Genomic DNA, 12,867 nt, shown 5'->3' on the forward strand with positions numbered 1-12,867 from the left:
CTCCCCTCACAGCCCCCGGCGTGGGGGAGCTTAGCCCCGCCCACAACCGCTGGGCGCGCGGCCCTTCCCCTCACAGATCCAGATGGGGGGGGCGCCCTTCGTAGCCCCTCCCGCCCCCTCCCCAGCCTCCCATCCCCTGGTAATCGATGTCCGGCACCGTTCTGCTTTGGGGACAACCCCCATGACAGTCTTTGTGTTGCAGGTATGGAGAAGTGTGGTTGGCTAGGGTTAGTATTTATGACTGTGACTCTTCCTTTGATGGATCACGTACTGGCCTTTACCAAAGGCTAGCTACTGCACTCGAGAGGTGAGCCGAGAGTCTGCTTTGCTGTGGCAAATCTTCTGGTGCTAACGAAATATCAATCCTGTCTAGCCTGTGGGCATCAGGTACTTGCATTCTGGGTTATTTTCTCAAGCAAAATTGCACTGATGAACACACATCAATATAGCAAGTGGAGAGGCTCTGTGCCCCTACACTTCTGTCTCTTTCCATCACAAGCCTATTAGCCCTAATTTCTGCTGCTGCTGCTGCTGGATGTGTCTGGAAGAGAGTAGACGCATGTGTAAATGGCGAGCATGTGGACTGGAGCACACTTCTCTTTTCTTTGGAGGAAAGAGCATACCCTTTCTGAGGTGTAGTTTTTAGCAGCTTTCAGAGTAGCAGCCGCGTTAATGAACATAAAAACTTTAACGGGACAAATATTAAGTGTTTATGTAGTTAAGATCTTTATTTACTTGAAGGGGAATTTTGCCTGAGTCAGTCTTGAATAACGACTGCAGGGTTTGTCTTCAGAAAAATTCCAGCGTCTCACTTCACTGAGTTTTGTGGAAAGCAAAAGAATTAACTGTAGGACATACAGTAAGTCCCCAAAATGGGCTGTGCTGCAACAGTGAGTCATGGCCTTTCAAAGCGCCAGTGACTTATACATAATTGCAGTATGCCTTCTTCTCAGATTACCATTACAACCGTGAGGATCCTAATTTGAAATGCTGATCGGAGGTAGAAGCAGCAGCTGGGAGGGACCCTGGACTGAATTCCTGGCAGACTTAAGCTGTTTTCATAAATTTCTGCATAACAGTGAATATTTATGTATATTGTGCACATTGCTTAAAACTCTATGCATGTTTAAAAATGTCACTATACATTAGTGCACTGTGTCCTTTGCACATTTCTTTGGTCCCTGATATGATTTCGTGAAAATGCATTCACTGGAATGAAAAGTTTAATGATCTTTCAGAGTTAATTAGCCTTTTTTGAAAAGATATATTTTGAATGTTTCTCATGGCTGCACAAGAAATACACACGTGGATTTAAGTGTGTTGGGGATTAATGATCCTTTATGTATAGAGCCCTGCGTGGATATAACATTTGTATCTACATCTGATCCGCACTCCGCAAAAACAGTCCGCGGAAATCTGCGGAGTTGCAGGGGTTTATTTATGCAGAATCCTTAGCCTTTTAATCGACTGTCTACAGAGGTATTATACTATAATGGTGTGTCCAGCAGCCCGCAATTCAATCTTTTCTAAAACAGAAAGAAGAAAGAGTCCTGTAAGGATGAACACTTGCCCTCTTGCTTTGCCACCCTCCCCGCCCCCCCTCACATCATCAGGTATCAGAGTAACATCCGTGTTAGTCTGTATTCACAAAAAGAAAAGGAGTACTTGTGGCACCTTAGAGACTAACCAATTTATTTGAGCATAAGCTTTCGTGAGCTACAGCTCACTTCATCGGATGCATACTGTGGAAACTGCAGAAGACGTTATATACACAGAGACCATGAAACAATACCTCCTCCCACCCCACTCTCCTGCTAGTAATACCTTATCTAAAGTGATCACTCTCCTTACAATGTGTATGAAAATCAAGGTGGGCCATTTCCAGCACAAATCCAGGTTTTCTCACCCCCCACCCCCATACACACACAAACTCACTCTACTGCTGGTAATAGTTCATCCAAAGTGACCACTCTCCCTACAATGTGCATGATAATCAAGGTGGGCCATTTCCAGCATAAATCCAAGTTTAACCAGAACGTCTTGGGGGGGGGGGGTAGGAAAAACAAGGGGAAATAGGCTACCTTGCATAATACCCCCCCCCCCCCCAGACGTTCTGGTTAAACTTGGATTTATGCTGGAAATGGCACACCTTGATTATCATACACATTGTAAGGAGAGGTTTCAGAGTAACAGCCGTGTTTGTCTGTATTCGCAAAAAGAAAAGGAGGACTTGTGGCACCTTAGAGACTAACCAATTTATTTGAGCATGAGCTTTCGTGAGCTGTAGCTCACGAAAGCTCATGCTCAAATAAATTGTAAGGAGAGTGGTCAGTTTGGATGAGCTATTGCCAGCAGGAGAGTGAGTTTGTGTGTGTGTTTTTTGGGGGGGGGTGGGGGGTGAGAAAACCTGGATTTGTGCTGGAAATGGCCCACCTTGATTATCATGCACATTGTAGGGAGAGTGGTCACTTTGGATAAGCTATTACCAGCAGGAGAGTGAGTTTGTGTGTGTGTTTTTTGGGGGGGTGGGGGGTGAGAAAACCTGGATTTGTGCTGGAAATGGCCCACCTTGATTTTCATACACATTGTAAAGAGAGTGGTCACTTTGGATGGGCTATTACCAGCAGGAGAGTGAGTTTGTGTGGGGGGGGGAGGGGAGAGAGGGTGAGAAAACCTGGATTTGTGCTGGAAATGGCCCAACTTGATTATCATACACATTGTAAGGAGAGTGATCACTTTAGATAAGGTATTACCAGCAGGAGAGTGGGGTGGGAGGAGGTATTGTTTCATGGTCTCTGTGTATATGATGTCTTCTGCAGTTTCCACAGTATGCATCTGATGAAGTGAGCTGTAGCTCACGAAAGCTCATGCTCAAATAAATTGGTTAGTCTCTAAGGTGCCACAAGTACTCCTTTTCTTTTTGCATCATCAGGTATGTGGACCAAGGCATCCTCTCCTACTTCAAAGACTGAGGGAACTCTCTCCACATCCCTAGAGCCTTAGAGAGCAGGCCCCACTATTACCACTGAAGACTAGGCAGTGACAGAGGCAACACTCTACCCTGCCCTGCTTCAGCAAGCCTTGGTCACTCCAAATCTGTAATGATCTCTGTGAAGATGAACCCCTGTGCCCATGCAGAGCCCAATTGACTGCAGTGGGGCCATCATAGGGCTCCCTGCCAGATTGGGGCCTCAGGGATGACAAAGAACAGTTGGACTTCTCCTCCCCTCTCGTACCTGTGCAAAGCTGTAGTAACCCTTGCAGCCCCGGTGTGAGATTGTGGGAAGAGGGACAGATTCTGGACAAGGAATAGCAGAGTGCAGGAGGTGGGGACCTTATTTACACAACACTTCTCTCCAGTTCTTGATTTGCATCCCCCAGTCGCTCAGAGGGGTTTTGATATTACAAAGTGGGCAATCCTCTCTTTAATTTGCTGCAGGTCCAATATTCATGACCTGTAGCCCATGGAGGCTGTGGGTAGTGCAGCAGAAAGTATCAGGAGCCCATAGGATATGAGAGAGAGAATCAAGAGGTCTACCAAGGTGGTCTGAAAATAATAAAATTGGCACATGGCAGAACCAACACAACTACAGTATTTTTGCATCATTCAATAAGTTTAATATCCTAAAACGTTGTCCCTGTTACTGATAAAAGGCACTGGCTAATTTCTCCTGAAGAGTGCACCTGTCCATCTAATGCTAGCTTTGCTAGCCACAATTTTTTTGAAGTGAATACTCTCTCTCTCTGACCTTGTTAATACAAGCAATAGCAGAAGACGACATGAAAAGTATCGTAATGAACCTGCTTGTATCATGTTCAGTGGAACTGGAGTCAAGAGGGCCAGTGTTCCCTGGAGGGACTGTTATGGACAGGACACCAGTGGAACAGGGAACCTGGGAAATTAGGCTGGCAGCAACTCAGCGACATGGACAGGGCTGTCCACAGGTGGGACAGCCACCTGTCCAGGTTGTCCTGGGATCATCCTGTTTGAGGTAGCCATCCTGGGACCTCTGAATGGGTGCTCAGTGCACATGACCAGCTGTCCAGTTTTAGGGGTTCAGGATCATCCTGGATGTCCCATTGGTTTGTATCTCAGAGGTGGCAAATCACATCACAGGGCTTAATAAAGTTACACTTCTACTTAACCTACATTCAGCTACCCTCTTTGTGAATGAAATGCTGCTGGCTCCTTACTGGGTACTGCGCTAACCTTCCCATGCAACATCCAGTTAGAAGAAAGCTCCCTCATTGCTCTAGTCTGGGAAAGGGAAGTTAGTGGGATTTAGCACCAGAAGGAGCGGAAGCAGCAGTGACAAAGCCAGTCAGTTTAGGAGCTGGGACTGAAGCGCTCAGAATGGGATGCAGCCTTTTGCCGTCAAGGGGGCCCATGGTAGCTGCAGCTGGCGGATAACCTAATGGCCTACAAATAGAGATCTGTGTGGGTGGGCCCAAATGAGGCTACACATGTGGGATAAAAGGACTGGATTCTGTCCAAGGGAGCTGCAGCTGGTGCATGATTGACTCCAGGGCAAGGGGTGGCCTGGATTGAGCATCCCTAGCACTGGGCTGGCAGACCCCCACCTTCATCCGACTGGACTGGAGTGCTCTTAGGGGCTGGGCTGGGGCCTGTTATGGGTTGTATCATTTTTTGTTGGTAACCCAAAGCAGTGGTACCTGGGGAAGTTGTAGTATTTATTTCCAGCAGTCCTAGAAAAGCCTCCTTTGTTAAACATCAGCATCTGGGAGTAAGTATGGGCACCCACTGAGGGCCAGAGCCCGAAAGGCCTGGCGGCTGGAGTACCTACAATGGCATGTGCCTCTAGGAGTGTCATGGAATCTCCAGGAATTAAAGATTAATATGTAATTAAAGATTATGTCCTGTGATGAAACCTTCAGGAATATGTCCCAAAAAAATGGACAATTCTAGTGCCTCAGCACATGTGGTGCACTCAGCATGCTACCAAACATCTAAGGGGGTACCACAACTGACCTGCATACCGTATTACCAGTGTAATAGTCACTAATTCATGGCTATGGAGACCATTGTACTAGCCAAATACCATATTACAAAAGTGATTTTAACATACATTTCATTTACGCTATGGGACTCTGATGCTGCGTTTCTTTGCATGGGAGTTTTGCCTGAGTAAAGCGTCTAGGACTAGCCAGTTGTCAGCATGTACTGCATCTAAGATGGAGCTACTTCGTGTTCCTTTGTATAACTAACTCTTCATTTGCATTAAGTGTATTTATACTGAAATTGAGACCTAACTAATGACAGGGATGTGAAAATTCAGGCCAAGATTTTTAAAAGCAACTCGCAACGTTGGGCACAGCAGAGACGAGGCAGCCAAACTTAAATCACCTTAACAGGGGTCTGAACTTTACAGGACAGCCGCTCAGCATTGTCTAAGAATCAGGCCCCTGCAAGGTATCTAAAGTTGGGCACCCAAATCACTAGTCACTTTTGAAAGTCTTGTCCCTAGGGCACAGTCACTGTGAATTACCTCAGTAATGGATGTACCGCAGGACCGTCCTGCCCAGCCCTTGAGCTCCTGGCCAGGGAGGCTAGCCCCCAGTACCTCCCCTGCTGTCACCCCTCCCCTGCAGCCATGCCGGGAGCACAGCTGGCTCCAGCTGGGTGGCGGGGCTGCGAGCTCCTGCTGCTCTCAGCTGCATGGTAAGGGGGCATGGAGTGGGGGGATTGGATAAAGGGCAGGAGGTCCTGGGGACAGTCAGGGGACAGGGGGTGGGGTCCTGGGGGGCCTGTCAGGGGGTGGGGGTGTGAATAGGGGTCGGGGGGGCAGTCAGGGGAGAGGGAGCAGTGGGGGTAGGCTAGGGGGTGAGGTCCCGGGTGGGGGCAGTCAGGGGACAAGGAGCAGGGGGGAGGGTTGGATGGGTCAGGGGCTCTGAGGGGGGCAGTCAGGGAGTGGGAAGGGGTGGATAGGGGGCAGGGGCCAGGCTGTTTGGGGAGGCACAGCCTTCCCTGCGCGGCCCTCCATACAGTTTTGCATCCCGATGTGGTCCTCGGGCCAAAAAGTTTGCCCACCCCTGCCCTGTGTGAATTTACTATAACAGTACCAAGCAACAAGTACTACTTGTTATAAGCACCAAAGAAAAATATTAGAGCAGTCAGGAAGGAGGGAGGGGTTGGATGGGGCAGTGGGGGGCAGTCAGGGGACATGGAGAAGGGGTGGTTGGATGGGGTAGGGGTCCCGGGGAGGCAGTAAGGAAGGAAAGTGGGGGTTGGATAGGGCGGCGGGGGGGCAGTCAGGGGCAGAGGTTCCGGGGGCGGTCAGGGGACAGAGAGAAGGGGTGGTTGGATGGGGCAGGGGTCCCGGGGGGGCCGTCAGGGAATGGGGTGGGGGTTGTATGGGGCAGGAGTCCCAAGGGGGGGGCTGTCAGGGGGCGAGAAGCGGGGGGGACCGATAGGGGGTGGGGGCCGGGCCACGCCCCTCTCCCCTAACCAGCTCTCCATACAATTTTCGAAACCTGATACATCCCTCGGGCCAAAAAGTTTGCCTGCACCTGCTGTAGAGTGACATCTTGATTCGGACGAAAAGAAAAAGCAACCCCCATTGTGGGGATTAACATGGGTGGAAGAGTCAGATAGGGACCTGATCCAAAGTCCATTGAAGCCAATAGGCTCCCATTGCGCTTTGGATCAGGCCTATAATCACAGAAGTGTAGGACTAGAAGGGACCTCCATAGTCATCTAGTCCAGTCCCCCTGCACTTAAGGCATGTAGCTCGGAAGCCCTAGGCTCATTTGGTTACAAGTGAAGATGGATATAATGGTCTTGTCTTGTCCTCATTTGTGCACATCAAAAACCCACCCGGACACAACTGGCAATCTGCTCAAGAGGTGCTGTAGAGCCGCCCTGCCAGTGTGTCGCACGTATTGGGGTGAATTAGCACTGCTGTGTGAGGACGGATGTACAGCACCTGCCTGACCCACACCAATATCTTAGAGCCTCAATTTTCATTAGCTTCAATAAACTTGGTAAACATGAGTCAAAATCCACAACCCTGGCTCAGCCCTGAATGGAACAGCTAATGTAAGTCTGGCTAACAAACCAGGATATACTCCTACAAGAACGTCACCCTGCAGTTGACTTAGGGAAACTTCCTGCTTGTTTAAATTGTTCAAACTATGATTTACGCAGAAAATAAACATACGCAAAATAAATCTTTAGTTGCAGCTACACAGGAATGAATGGAGCTACTTGTCCTTACTCAAATCATGTATGCAATGGACAAAAGCCAAATAAGACCTCTAGTCTGATACAGCTCAATATTGAGAAACTGACATCATTACATCCTAAAACACTGCACAAAACCCATAACGTAGCCTGGACTCTGGCACTAAGATTGCGTCTCCTCCCCCCCCCTTCCCCCCCCTGCAATTTATTTGAGTATGAGCTTTCGTGAGCTACAGCTCACTTCATCAGATGCGGTGAGCTGTAGCTCACGAAAGCTCATGCTCAAATAAATTGGTTAGTCTCTAAGGTGCCACAAGTACTCCTTTTCTTTTTGTGAATACAGACTAACACGGCTGTTACTCTGAAACCATTCTTATTCAACAAAGCACTTAGGCATAGGCTTACGTCCATCTCTATTCAGCAAAGCACACATGCTTAAAATTAAGCATGTGCTTTGCTGACTAGAGATAGATGTAAGCATACACTTTCCTGAATCGGGGCTTCTAGTAGCACCTAGAGGCCCTAACTGGGTTCCTAGCCCCATTGTGCTAGGGGCTGTACACAGAGATAGTCCACGCCCTCAAAAGATTACAGTCTAAATACACAAGACAGACAAATGGTGGAGGGAAGAGATGATGTAAGTGATTTGCCCCAGGTCAACCAGCAGAAGAGCTGGGAATAGAACCCCCGTCTATTAAATTCCAGTCTAGCATGCTATCTGTGCTGTCTCTCTAAGCAAATTAATCTGGTTACTGAAATGGAGCGGGTCGGAACATGCGTGCTAAGGGTGGGTGGGAGATGAGTGCTAGGAGTTGGGGTGCAGGAAGCAGGCTGTGCGGGTGAGGGGGTGGTGGGCGGAACTGGACCATACTTAACATTGGGTGTCACCTCATGGCAGTGGCCATCATCAATCTTTGTTTTCAGATGACTTTTGTGTGAATATGGACCTGAGCAAATTGCTGGATTTGTGTACAGATCAGATCCAAGCAGGGGATTCGTCCCAGCTCTACTTTTTGAGCTCAGCAGTAGGGTTTGACGTTACTTTTGTAAACAGGTGATTAATTCCACTTTGTGCTGAACTGGTTGTCTCTTGCAGGAGTGCTTCAACCAATACTGAACAGGTTGGAATCTAGTCAGTTTTTTTAAAAAGAGTGGGTTACAGGGAGTGGCTGTATGTAAGGGTCTGTCACACAACAAAGGAAACTGACAGCTCAGGAGAAACAGTGAAACTAACGATACAGAGTGCTGTCAAACGTGGAAAGAGAACTGAAAAACAGAAATATTTTTCTTTCATTGCTTTCAGTTGATGTCATCTTGAACACTACACTACATCATACACACTGCCTCTCAAAATGAACGACATTTTATGTTTAAGTGCTCTGCTGCCCACCCTGAAGTCTGACACCAGGGTCCTTGGACTTGGGTTAAAACAACAGCATGTCAAAAACGGAGAAATAAGTGTGATTATTTTTTAAAAAGCATCAAGACTGCAGTCAATGGGCCTAATCTTCCATCCATTGGCGCCACTGCTTTCAGATGGAGCAGGACGTATGGAATTTCTGCCCCAGATTCTGTGGGAACTTGGGGAAAGGCTGCAGGACTTTTTAAAAGGAAATTAACTCAAAAACATATTAAAAACCACTACCTTATGTTTTATAAAGAGCTATTTGTATCCTAAGGCCTTGATCTGGCAAAAACTTAAGAACAAGTAGCTTTATGCATGTGATAGTTCCACTGAGTTAAAAGTTATTCTCTCACATAAGAAGAACATTAAAAAGAAAAGTTATTTCTACTGTGAATTAATAAGAAGCAGTTCAATTTCACTGCTTTTGTTCTGTGCTTGTACAGCACCAGCGTAATGTCCATGATTGCGGCTCTTGATCTGTGCCTAATAAATAATATCCTTTTTGTTGTATCCCATTCCTTACCCTTTATCTGTTTATTTGGACCCCAATCCAGCACACCACTTAAGCATGTGCGTACTCCCATTGAAGTTCAGTTTTTACAAATATAACGTCAAGAACCTTTTTTCAAAAATTAAATCTTATTTTATGTTGAAAACAATAGGAATGCTACAAGACATCACAGACCTTAAATCCACGTTAGAGCTTTTTTCTGTGGAACTGTACTTATCTTCTCTGGTGCTCGTGACCTTGGTGTTATCTTTTGAGCACGCTGCCAGCCACGCAGGAATCTAACATCGTGAGCAGCCTAGGTCCAGCTGCAGTATAAAGCATGAAGCAACAGTAATACATTTCTCAATATCAACAAAACAACAGAGGCTGGTGATGCTTCTGGTGGGAAAGACTCGATGTTAAATAAAGTAGGCTCTGAGGACAGATATTACTGCACATATTTGCTTGAGGGGGGAAGAACTGAAACTGATCGTCTACTGATCGTTCTTCATGATTTTTTTCAGTTTAAATTATCAAGTAATATTCAAAAAGAAATTATCTTTTTGTAATACAAGCTGATAATAAGAAATGCAGCATCACACTGTGTCTTGCTGCCCTATTTTATATTTCACATTTTTAACCCAGATCCAAGGACCCTGGTGAACTGTAGTTCAATTCTGAGAGGCAATGTGATCTAGTGCATGCAGCACTGGACTGGGACTCAGAAGACCTGTGTTCTATTTCTCACTCTGCCATTGGACTCCCAGGTGACATTGGGTAAGTCACGTCCCCTCTCTGTGCCTCAGTTTCCCCTCCCACCTTTTGTCTGTTGTGTCTACTTACACCGTATAAGTTCTTCAGGGCAGGGACTGTTTCTCACAGTCCTGGCTCCACTGAAGTCAATGGGACTTTGCCTTCAATAGGATCAGGACTTCTCTATTTGTTTGTGCAGCACCTGGCACAGTGGACTTGGGGCCTCTTGACACTCTCATATAGAAATAGTAATAATAATAATTTAGTAGACATCAGAGAAGATCAGTCAATAGCAAATTTGACCAGTAAGAAACCAGTTTTAAAGGTAATTTCCCCCCCGCCCCCACTGAACATTTTAAAACCAGTGCTGGTTATTATAAATTCACTGTTGATAGAGCAGGATTAGGAGTCGACTTGGCTATATTAATTTCTTAAAAGTTATGAGTATTCATTTTCTTTCCCCAGGTCAGTAACTATATTGCCAGTCCTACTCTGGTTATAGGATTTTCTCCAAACATACCGATTAACAAAACAGTGCAATACATGCGTGCCTCTCTTTAATTTGCATGGAAGACACCCTGCTTTTTTAAAGGGCTGTGCACAAAAGCATGAAGATCTTCATTTTGCCCATATGTCTCTTTTGCTTCTGAGTCCCCAGATTTCCTTAGGCAACCTAAAATGGTTGCAAAGAGTAGTGCATGCTACATGTTTCTAATGGCTGGATGGGCACAGTGGGAGGTGCCCCCTGCATAGTGCAGAGAGCTCTAGGAGACATTGTGTCTCTCTCTGTGTGCAACATGGGACTCCCTGTGGGGCAGGCTGGCTTCAGATTGCTCCTAACAAGGGCCAGGAATTCACTGCCACAAGCTGGCCGGTTGGGTATAATCCAGCTGTGATTGAAATCAATGGGAGTCTCTCCATTGAAGTCCATGGAAGCTGGATTAGGTCCTTAATGGACTGTTAGGGTATGATGTGTTTTATCCCCTCTCTTAACAAAGTCATGATAATAAACCAATGTTTATTGTTGGAGAACATCATTTACGAAGTGACAGGTTTCAGAGTAAAAAGAAAAGGAGTAACAGCCGTGTTAGTCTGTCTTCGCAAAAAGAAAAGGAGGACTTGTGGCACCTTAGAGACTAACCAATTTATTTGAGCATGAGCTTTCGTGAGCTACATCCGATATGACGGAAAGCTCATGCTCAAATAAATTGGTTAGTCTCTAAGGTGCCACAAGTACTCCTTATCGTTTACGAAGGAAACCAATTTCATTTCACTTTCAAATCCCAAAGGCGTTACTAGATCACACTGGTTTTATAAACTATGACAGCAGTGCTTAATTTGTAATGAAAAGGGGGCCAGGGTTCATGCCATTAGGTGCCACAGTTTAAACAATTTTCTTTTCATTCGTAACTGATGCAGCAAGCCCAGAGGTGCCGGGGCTCTGAACTGCCAAGCCTAGAGGTGCTGGTACAAATTAAGCCCTGAATGACAGATACCATGCTGGTTTCAGAGTAACAGCCGTGTTAGTCTGTAGTCACAGAAAGAAAAGGAGTACTTGTGGCACCTTAGTCTCTAAGGTGCCACAAGTACTCCTTTTCTTTTTGCAGATACCATGCTGAAGCTCTTTGCATCAAAGCCTGTATCAAGTTAAACAGGCCTTTCTGTTTGCTTGTTTTTTAAAGGAAGATTGGCTTTTGTTTAGATCTTAACTAGAATTATTGTAATGGCAGGTATTTAGCAGATGCCCCCACCTGATTTACTACTGTCCTATGATAAGCCCTGATCCTCCAGTGAGCTAGTGTTAATATAGTGGAAATCCACAGCTGTACAGGCTCTGATGTGGGAGCCTGGGCTGTAGACACATGATTTGTTTATGTTAGAACACGTGTCATGTTTCAAGTGGTGGCATTTGTTTCTCATGGAGGGTTGGGAATTCCTGGGCCTACAGCAGGCCTAAAATGCTAAATATTATTGTTGTCCTGCTTGCAGATGAAAAGGGATGAATCTCGCTCTCCCGAGGACCTAAATATTGCTCCAAGCAGTAGCCAGAGGCTGACATATAACACCTAAATCAAATGAGCTGTCTTAGCTTAAATCCCCAATGCTACTGCCAGACACTATAGGAGCTGAAAATGCTCTTAATGCAATGGAGCAGAGGCTAGGCTTGAGTTTCATCCACAGTGGCTACACCGGGGAAGATCATATAAGCTACCACTCGCACTTCATGCTGTTTTCATTGGAATTATTGTTTAAAAAAAATAAGTGTCACAGAAATAGTTTCATTGACATTAGAAGGCTTTTTCTGCAAACCCTAATTTGGGGTATAAATTAAGGCCTGCATCTTGGAAGTGGTTCTCTGGCTGCTTACATGGATCCAGCTGTGGGATCAAGGCGTTTATTGAATACAAAGGCCATTGTTGCTGGAGCTGTGGCACCAAGGTCGGTCTGTCGGGTTCCCTGTGCATTCATGCTAGAAAAAACATCTTCCTCTCCTGAACCTCTAAAACCTCTTTTAGATTGCATTCTCTTCAGACTGGACACCCGAGGTGAATCTGTAGCCATGATCTCCTCCAAGGCTAATCAATGCCAGTGTCACTTGAGGGAGCGGCTGTGAACAAACACCAGTGGAGAAGGAGCCTCCAGAATCTGCATTTTGCGACACAACTGTACATTGCTAACCCAGTGGATGCTAGAGCTGAGGTCAAACCTGGCCAGGCTGGCTGGGGAGGGGGGGAGGGGGGAGGCAGCAAAGCATGTTTCTGCGGGAATCACTGGGGAATGGAGAGGGGTGATTCCAGGTTAAGTGACAAAACATTCAGATTCTGGGAGGATGGGGGGGGGGTGAATGTCAAATCACAGATCCTGAATAATCAGGGTCAGATCCTCAGCTGGTATAAATTGGTGTAGCTTCACTGATGTGTCAGAGAAGCTATGCCAGTTTAAGCCAGCTGAGGATCTGGCCCACAGACTTTACATGGGTGGAGGGAACGTCATCCTCAGTATGCTGAGCATGGGCCC

At 46.4% G+C, this 12,867-nt stretch overlaps 1 protein-coding gene and 1 long non-coding RNA gene across 6 annotated transcripts in view; one reads left to right on the forward strand and one right to left on the reverse strand.

Annotated features, from left to right (window-relative positions):
- GNE (glucosamine (UDP-N-acetyl)-2-epimerase/N-acetylmannosamine kinase) overlaps positions 1-12,867 on the reverse strand; it is a 62,842-nt gene that overhangs the window by 47,799 nt on the left and 2,176 nt on the right. The window lies entirely within an intron of this gene.
- LOC125636605 (uncharacterized) lies at positions 64-12,569 on the forward strand. 4 transcript variants are annotated; one of them, XR_012668673.1, is made up of 3 exons: positions 64-387; positions 8,505-9,873; positions 11,839-12,569. It is a non-coding gene; the product is annotated as an uncharacterized LOC125636605 (long non-coding RNA). The 4 variants fall into 4 exon arrangements; XR_007356653.2 differs by having other exon boundaries at positions 12,366-12,569; XR_012668674.1 differs by having other exon boundaries at positions 64-307.

Source organism: Caretta caretta, chromosome 5, assembly GCF_965140235.1.
Source record: "Caretta caretta isolate rCarCar2 chromosome 5, rCarCar1.hap1, whole genome shotgun sequence".
Taxonomy (NCBI): Eukaryota; Metazoa; Chordata; order Testudines; family Cheloniidae; genus Caretta; species Caretta caretta.